Genomic DNA, 8,433 nt, shown 5'->3' on the forward strand with positions numbered 1-8,433 from the left:
GGATCCACTTTTGTTGTTCTTGTCTAAAGGGTGTGGGTTTATCTAATGTACTATTTACTAAAAAAAGGGTTTGAAGAAAATGACTTGCACGGATGTCGCATCCACTGCATACGTATCTCCTATAAATATGAGAATCAGAGTCATCGTAGCTCGGCTACCTATGGGTTAGGGGGATGTGTGCTCGGTAAGACATCGCGTCTTATGCCTACGTATCTCATCTGGAATGAGAATCAGAGCAAAACGTAGTTCGGCTAACTACGGGTTAAGTTTTGGGATGAACGACGTTACTACGCAATCTACCGGATGCTCGACCTTTGGAGACTTACTCGCCTGTAGTAGAAGGAGTAAACGTGTTCTTAGGAGAAGAAAAATCAATGAGTTTGTTTGTGTTTTAGGAACGCTCATGCAAAAGGGGTAATGAGGATAAGACCTCATAGCTCTTAACCCTGGATAAGGTGAGCTCATGACAAGGCGTGGGGGTTCAGAAAGATGGAACCCACTCCACTGACCGATCGGACAAAAGATCTTGGGCTTTTGTTCTGAAGCATCGACACGTAGTGTGATCTTAAAGAACGGCGCACTGAATAACGGGGGATTGACTACTAATCCCTTTTATCCGTCAATTGCCTCTTCATGGAGGTCTTTAGGCACAAAAATAAACACACAAAACATTGCCTCCTATCGAGGTCTTCCAACTAAGAAAACGGTAAAATGCGGGAAAAATAAAGGATCAAAAAGGTCTACCGTAGGATAAAGATCCGAAGTAACAACAACTAAAGAAATAAGAAACCCGGAGATCTCTCAAGCTGGCACCATCAAAGAAAACAAGTCAATACAGGTAATCGGAATAAATCTCCAAATGGTATCCCACAAATAAAGTGGAATACCAAGCAAGCTATCCTTTCAGGGTTCATGTGAGCCCTCACAAAAAAAACTCAACAAACAGGTTAGAGAAACAAGATGGAGTGCAATCAAGAATTGTACCAAACAGAGAATCACATGAATCATGCCATTAAAGTTCACAAAAAGCTCACAAAAAGCAACCAAGGGTAGGAGGCCTAAACCTCTTGCCAAACACATGCATCAAAAGGGTATCAAAATTCAAAGTCAGGGGGCAAGGATCCACACATCAAGGCATGACATACATACTAAAACATGTGCCCACATGCAAAACCTAACGATAATACCTCATACATTCAGAGCATTCAAATTGAAAGCATAGAGTAATGGAGATAGGGCAAACCTGATTGGAGAGATCGAATGAAATTGAATTGCCCGGTTTAGTTTGCAAAGCAATCTGAGGGTTTATATGAGATGGGATTGGCTCTTTGCAGATGAGTTCCTTTCAGTCTCTGGAGGCTGCTCTGAACTCTGTTAGCTCTTCTCTCACTATCTTTTTTCAGCCCGGGTAATAGGAATAAAATGCCCTTTTGTTTCACTGAAACTCTGAATTTATAACCTGATTTTTGTGGACCTGTGGGCTCAGATGAGAGAGGCCTAAGTCCAAAAATTTTCTGTTATATTTAATTTTTTTTTCATTTTTTTTCATTTTTTTTTGTTTTTGTTTTGTTTTTTTTAAAACGCGTGCGCTTCGCATAGCGAAGGATTTGCTCGCCTAGCGAGCATGACAATTCCTTTCGCTAAGCGAACCACGCTGCTTGCCTAGCGAGCATGACAGCTCGGGGACAAATTTTGCTTCTTCAAGATTAGCGCTTTGAGTGATGAATAGACCCCATTTGAACCTGTTGGAAGTAGCTTAAGTCTTTCCCTTGTGTTGACTGATCACCCGGATAGAACCCACAAAGAGTCTTGAATGATGTTCAAGCTTCTTGGATCTGATTCTGATTGACATGATGAAATGCAATGTATCTAATTCTGATTGATAATGATGAAATGCAATGTGAAATGTCAAATGACCTAAAAATGAATGCATGAATGAGGAGGCCAAATTTTGGGGTGTTACAGCTGCCCCTATTCAGTCATCAGCTAACCCGAGCAGGATGAAAGCGAACAACTTATCAGACAAACAGGGTGAGCTGTGATTGAATACCAAAGACAGCCCGAAAATTTGCGCTCTGAGAACACCACAAAAATGCTGAAATACACCGTGCTATTTATTTCTCTTCCGATCCTCTGGCTAAATCTGAATCCGTCTTCTGATTTAACCTGGAGTTTCGATCCTCTGGCTGAATCTATACTCAATTTAGTCCTCTGGTTGGATATTAATTTTGATCCTCGGGCTGGATACGATTTTGATCCTCGGCTAGTTCTACTTCGATCTTCTGGCTAGATTTTCTTGTTTCGATTCTCTGGCTGAATCGATTCTCTTTGATTCTCTGGCTGAATCTGACTTCGATCTTCTGGCTAGATCTTCTTCGATCTTCTGGCTAGATCTACTTCGATCTTCTGGCTATATCTTCTTTGATCTTCTGACTAGATCTTCTTTCTTTGATTCTCTGGCTGAATCTATTCTCGGTCTTCGGGCTAGACCTGACTTCGATCTTCTGGCTAGATCTACTTGTTTCGATTCTCTGGCTGAATCGATTCTCTTTGATTCTCTGGCTGAATCTGACTTCGATCTTCTTGCTAGATCTGGATTATTTCGTTGATAAATTCCCATCATTAGGATCTCGCACCTGAGGCATGCGCTGGTTGACCCTCTTTCGAAATCTACACCCAATCTTCGTGTTAGATATGCAGCTCGAGAATGTTTCACTTTTTGGGCTTCGTACATATTCTTCAGGCTAGAACATGTTGTAACGACCCTTCAATTAGACTTTTGTTAATTACGATCCGCGGGCTGGATCCCCTTGTAGGTTGATTTTCTGTTGAGCTGGCTTGCTGGGGAAGTAACGCTTGTAGGCGACTCTCTGGCTGAATCTTCAAGTTGAACCTTAGGCTGGCTCTTTGAAAAACGATTCTCAGGATGAATCTTTGAACTGACCCTCATGCTGGATCACACACACTCGATCCTCTGGCTGAATCTCATGACTTTGGTTGTAAAGTAACTCTTCAGTCTGCTTTGAAGAACCTGTTTATCAGCTTATGCGTATGCTTGATATGATATGCATGCAAATGCCAATGTTATGCATGGTGCAAAAAGAAATCTGTTTGGGGAAGAAAATTCTGGTAGGGAATGGATCGCTGCATCAATCCTTGAATGCTCTGTGGGGAATGATCCGTCTGCCAGGACCGGGGAACCACCGAAAATAAATCGGCTCTCCCTTTTTTGAAAAGTTGACCTTGCTGGGGGAGTATCAACTATTGGGAACTTTGTTTGGCAAGGCTCTGTGAGGGGAGTCTGTGGGGAAAGCACTTCCTGGGGAAATGTCGTAGGAATCGACCTTTGCTGGGGGATGTGAACTTGCTAATCGTCCTCAGGCTGAGGATCAAAACAAATCTGTTAAAAATAATCTGCTGGGGAATGGGATGAGCACTGGGAACACCACCCTCTTGTCTGTTGGGGATGCAACTATTCCGCTGTTGCTGAGGATACAAGGTGCAACTTTACTGGGGGACATGCTCTGCTGAGGAGAGACTTTGTCAACCGCTTGGGGATGAGGATTCATGACTTGGCATCCGGTTCCTATGACCTACAATCACACACGTATGTCCCGGGGGAATTACTCGGTCTGAATTCACCGTCCGGGATTAAGCACATTCAAAGCAATTTTAAATGTTTTCTTGTGCAAATCATCTACAAAAGCCACCATTATATTCAGATGCAATATGTTTCATCAAAGATTCAGACATCTTTTGCAAACACACTGATAAATGAAAAATAAAGAGGCTTTTTAACTGAACTATTCGACTTTCATTGGTTGAAAAATTTGTGCCAGGAATAGGCGAGTACATCAGGAAGCTGATCCCTGAAATGAGGTGATCGCCATAAATTGAACAAAAGAAACTATCCTAATGGCAATGTGGATACGGGTCCCACTGAGTTTCGACTCTATTATGGCTCGTATGACCTCAAGACGCTCTACTCATCTTGCTTTCTGAAGTGGATGATTAGTTGATCTTTAACCTTCGGAGATTGCCGGCTTGAATGAAACGGTGATATAACACAGATGAATTTAGATCGCAGTCATTCGCTTATTCCCTCTTTTGCGTGGACCGCCCTTTTGGGTTTTCAATCCACCGGGATACCCTTTTTTGCCTGAGCCGCCCTCTCGGGTTTTCGACTCACCGGGTGTACATGTTTTTTATTTTTTATATCCCTAATTTTTGCTCGAACCTCTCCTTTTTTTTTGGTTCGTCGGGATGCCCTTTTTTGCCTGGACTCTTTTTCTTTTGTCCAGCGGGTCAATTATGCGAAGTATTTTTTAACTGCATCTGAGTTGACAGGGGATGGGAAGTCTTCGCCATCCATGGTTGTTAGCATTAAAGCTCCGCCAGAGAAAACCCTTTTAACCACGTATGAACCCTCATAGTTCGGTGTCCATTTGCCCCTGCGATCTGTGTTGGGAGGAAGAATTCTTTTGAGTACCAATTCGCTGACTTGATACTCCCGAGGGCGTACTTTCTGATCAAACGCTCTCTTCATTCGTCTCTGATATAGTTGGCCATGGCATATAGCTGATAGTCTCTTTTCCTCAACTAGGATCAGCTGATTGTATCGGCTTCATTGTTGGTGCAGGGAAAAGTTATTCTGGCACAAAATGGCATATGAACCCCCTCTGGCGTGATCAACACTGCACCAACTCCGCGACCATTGACGTTGAACGCCCCATCAAACATCATAATCCATTTGGATTCAGGGTCAGGCCCCTCCTCCGGGAGTGATTCCTTGCAATCTTTTGATTTGAGAAACATGATGTCCTCATCAGGAAAGTCGAACCTCATAGGTTGGTAATCATCAATCGGTTGCTCTGCAAGATAGTCTGACAAGACACTTCCTTTGATGGCTTTTTGTGAAGTGTATTGGATGTCATACTCTGTTAGTATCATTTTCCACCTAGAAACTCTTCCGGTAAGCGCTGGCGTTTCAAAAATATACTTGACGGGATCCATCTTTGATATCAATAGAGTCGTGTGAGTCAACATATACTGTCTTAGTCGGCGAGCAGCCCATGCCAAAGTGCAGCAAGTTTTCTCGAGCAGTGAGTATCTTTGTTCACAGTCGGTAAACTTTTTGCTAAGATAGTATATTGCATGCTCTTTTCGACCTGACTCGTCATGCTGACCGAGCACACAACCCATTGACCCTTCTAACACCGTCAAGTACATGATCAACGGTCTTCGATTTTCATTGCCATGTCGGGATGAGTTCGGCGTAACTTCTGCTTCACCGGCGTCATATCTTCATTCAACGGTAACCTGTGCACCATGATGTCTGTATCCAAACCTGGCATATCTTGATAGGACCAAGCAAAGATGTCGACGTACTCACGAAGAAAACTGATCAACTGTTCTTTCACCTCGGCCTGTAGACTGGCCCCGATCTTGATCTCTTTCTTGTCGTCTTCGGTACCAATGTTGACGGTCTCAATCACCTCCTGATAAGGTGTAACAGTTCGGTCCTCCTGTTTCAACAACCTGGCTAACTCTTCAGGCAATTCACAACCTTCCTCAACCCCTTCTTCGGCTTGATAGATAGGATTGTCAAAGTCATACTTGGCCATAGCAGTGTCGTTAGCAGTGAGATCCGGGTGATCATCTCTGCATGATGGAGGATCATGCTTTACCTTAGAACGAGAGATTTTTGGAAGGAAGAACGAAAGATAAACATTGCCATTTTTTGTAAAAGTAAAATAATTGAAAGAAAGAGAACACAAAATTGTTTGCAAAAGTTGTCCTTTATTGATGATGAAAATAATTGCGAAATGTAACTAAATGGATGGCCCTACAGATGAGTCATTACACCTTGGGCAAAGTGTAAGACTTTATTATGCATGTAATATAAGGAAAACAATAAAAATTACTCCTTCAGTAGAGTAACCCGGACGACTTTTTCAGACGACCAATTGTTGATCTTTTCTCCCGGGACACACAGGCGAATCCAACTATCTAAGTCACAGTCGCTGTCAGCCTTGTCTTCATCTGCAGCATTGACGATGTGGGGAGAAACCAAACCCCCGCTGGAGAAAGTACCGGCTTCGTTCTTCTGAGACCCCAGAGTAAACCCCAATCCAAACTTGTCTTCTTTGATGACTGGCTCCACAAATTTTCCCCAGCCTTGGGCATTACCAGCTTTAACCACTTCAACAGGTTGCTTGTATGAAGAGATAGAAGTCCCGACCTTCTCAGACTTAGGTGAAAAGACAGCTTTGGGCGCGACCTCACTGATGTTTATGGCTTCGAAGCCCTGACACAGCATCTCATGCATCTCGCCATCCATCTCCACATACTTAAATGTAGACAGGTGGATAACAAAAATATCCTCTTCACCACAGACAGTGACGACCTGACCTTCTAGTTCATATTTGAGCTTCTGGTGGAGAGTAGAAGTAACAGCACCGGCGGCATGAATCCAGGGCCGACCTAGCAGACAACTATAGGCAGGCTGGATATCCATCACACAAAAGGTGCTCTTGAACACCTACGGTCCAATCTTAACTGGCAACTCAATTTCGCCAAAGACAGATCTCTTAGAGCCATCAAAAGCCCTCACAACTAAATTACTTGGCCTTAGTATGATGTCATCGCAATCCAACTTCATTAAAGCTTTCTTTGGAAGAACATTCAGAGAAGAGCCTGTATCAACCAAAACATGGGAAAACACTGCCCCTTTGCATTCCATTGTGATATGCAAAGCTTTGTTGTGACTCCTGCCCTCCGATGTCAGGTCGTAGTCGGTGAAACCTGGCCCATGGCTAGCGTTTACATTTGAAACTACCGACTCCAGCTGGTTAACAGTTATCTCTGGTGGAACATAGGCCATATTCAGTACTTTCAACAAGGCTGCTCTGTGCGCCTCAGAGCACATCAATAATGAGAGAATGGAGATCTTTGAGGGTGTCTGATTTAGCTGGTCGACTACCTTGTAGTCATTTTTCTTGATAATCCTCATAAACTCATCCACTTCCTTCTCGAATGCGGTCTTAGGAGGAGCTTCCTCAGTAGTAACCTCTTCGGTAGCTACCTGTTTTCCTTTAGCCTTGGCAGCTGCCTCAGCTTCAATATTCGTACGCAATGTTGATGGTGCAAATAGGCGTCCACTGCGGGTGAAGCCACCAACTCCTCCAACATTGTCTACAGCGGAGCTACCAATGTCAAAGTCTTCTTCATTAACTTTCTGCCCCTGGAAATAGATATCAGCCCTATAGTGCCACGGGATAACACTGTCTTTCTCATACGGAACAGGTCCTGGTACCGTGATGGTGACCGGACTAACCAAAACCGGTTGGGGGCTGTCAAAGTGAAATGTAATTGGTGCTGGACTTTCGATGTTCACCGTCGCTGGTTCTGTACTTTCTGGGAAATATATTGTTGTCGGAACGGGTCTCTCGGGAACATATATTTCTTCAGGAGTGAAATAAGTCGTCACTGTCGACACATCATTCTTCACTGGACGGGTCTGATCGAACTGAAGACAACCTTCATCTATCAGTTGCTGAATACCCCTTCTCAAACTGTCACATCCGTTCTCGGCAGCTTGACAATTTCTGCACTCTTCCCCACAGCCCGGGAAAATCTGTCCTTTCAAAAGTCGGTCTTTGACTACCGATAGAGAAGTCTTCACTTTAGTCACATCAGAAACCAAATTCAAAATTTCCCCGCTATCAACAGTATTAATCCTCTGCCCGCCGTGGGCTGGCATCGGGTTTTGGATAACATTAGGCACTGGAGAAAAATTGATAGCCTTGGCGTCACTCAAATCTTGTACCTTTAGCTGGAGAGCCTTGCAATTATCTGTAGTATGGCCAGGTGCGTTGGAGTGAAAAGCACATCTGGCGTTGACATCATAACCTCTAGGCAAATTATTGGGATCGATTGGTGGGGCCAGAGTCCTTAACGTAACCAGATTCAGGTCAATCAGCCTAGGAAGTAATATAGAATAAGGCATTGGGATTGGCTCAATGACCCGGTCCGTCTGCCTTGGACGTTGTTGATAGTGTCTCTGCTGACCCGGATTACCTCCTTGTTGTTGGTTGTTGTACCTGGGTTGCTGTTGAGGATGATACTGCGGTTGCTGTTGCGGTTGAGGAACAAGTGTAGGAATAGTGACTGCGGCTACTTGATCTTGATAATAATTAGGGCGTCCTCTGCCCCTGCCTCTGCCGGCATACACAGCGCTTGTCTCGCCTTCTCTTCTTCGCTGATCGTTACCAGCAAACGGTTTCTTGGGAGCACTATTGTCTTGAATTCGGCCCATCTTCAACAGACTCTCGATTCTTTCTCCAGTAACTACTATCTCTGCAAAGCTGATTGACGGGCAAGCAGCCAATCTCTCAATATAATTGCCTTGAAGAATGTTCATGAACATGTCCG

The sequence above is a fragment of the Lathyrus oleraceus genome, chromosome 5, assembly GCF_024323335.1.
Source record: "Lathyrus oleraceus cultivar Zhongwan6 chromosome 5, CAAS_Psat_ZW6_1.0, whole genome shotgun sequence".
Lineage (NCBI taxonomy): Eukaryota > Viridiplantae > Streptophyta > Magnoliopsida > Fabales > Fabaceae > Lathyrus > Lathyrus oleraceus.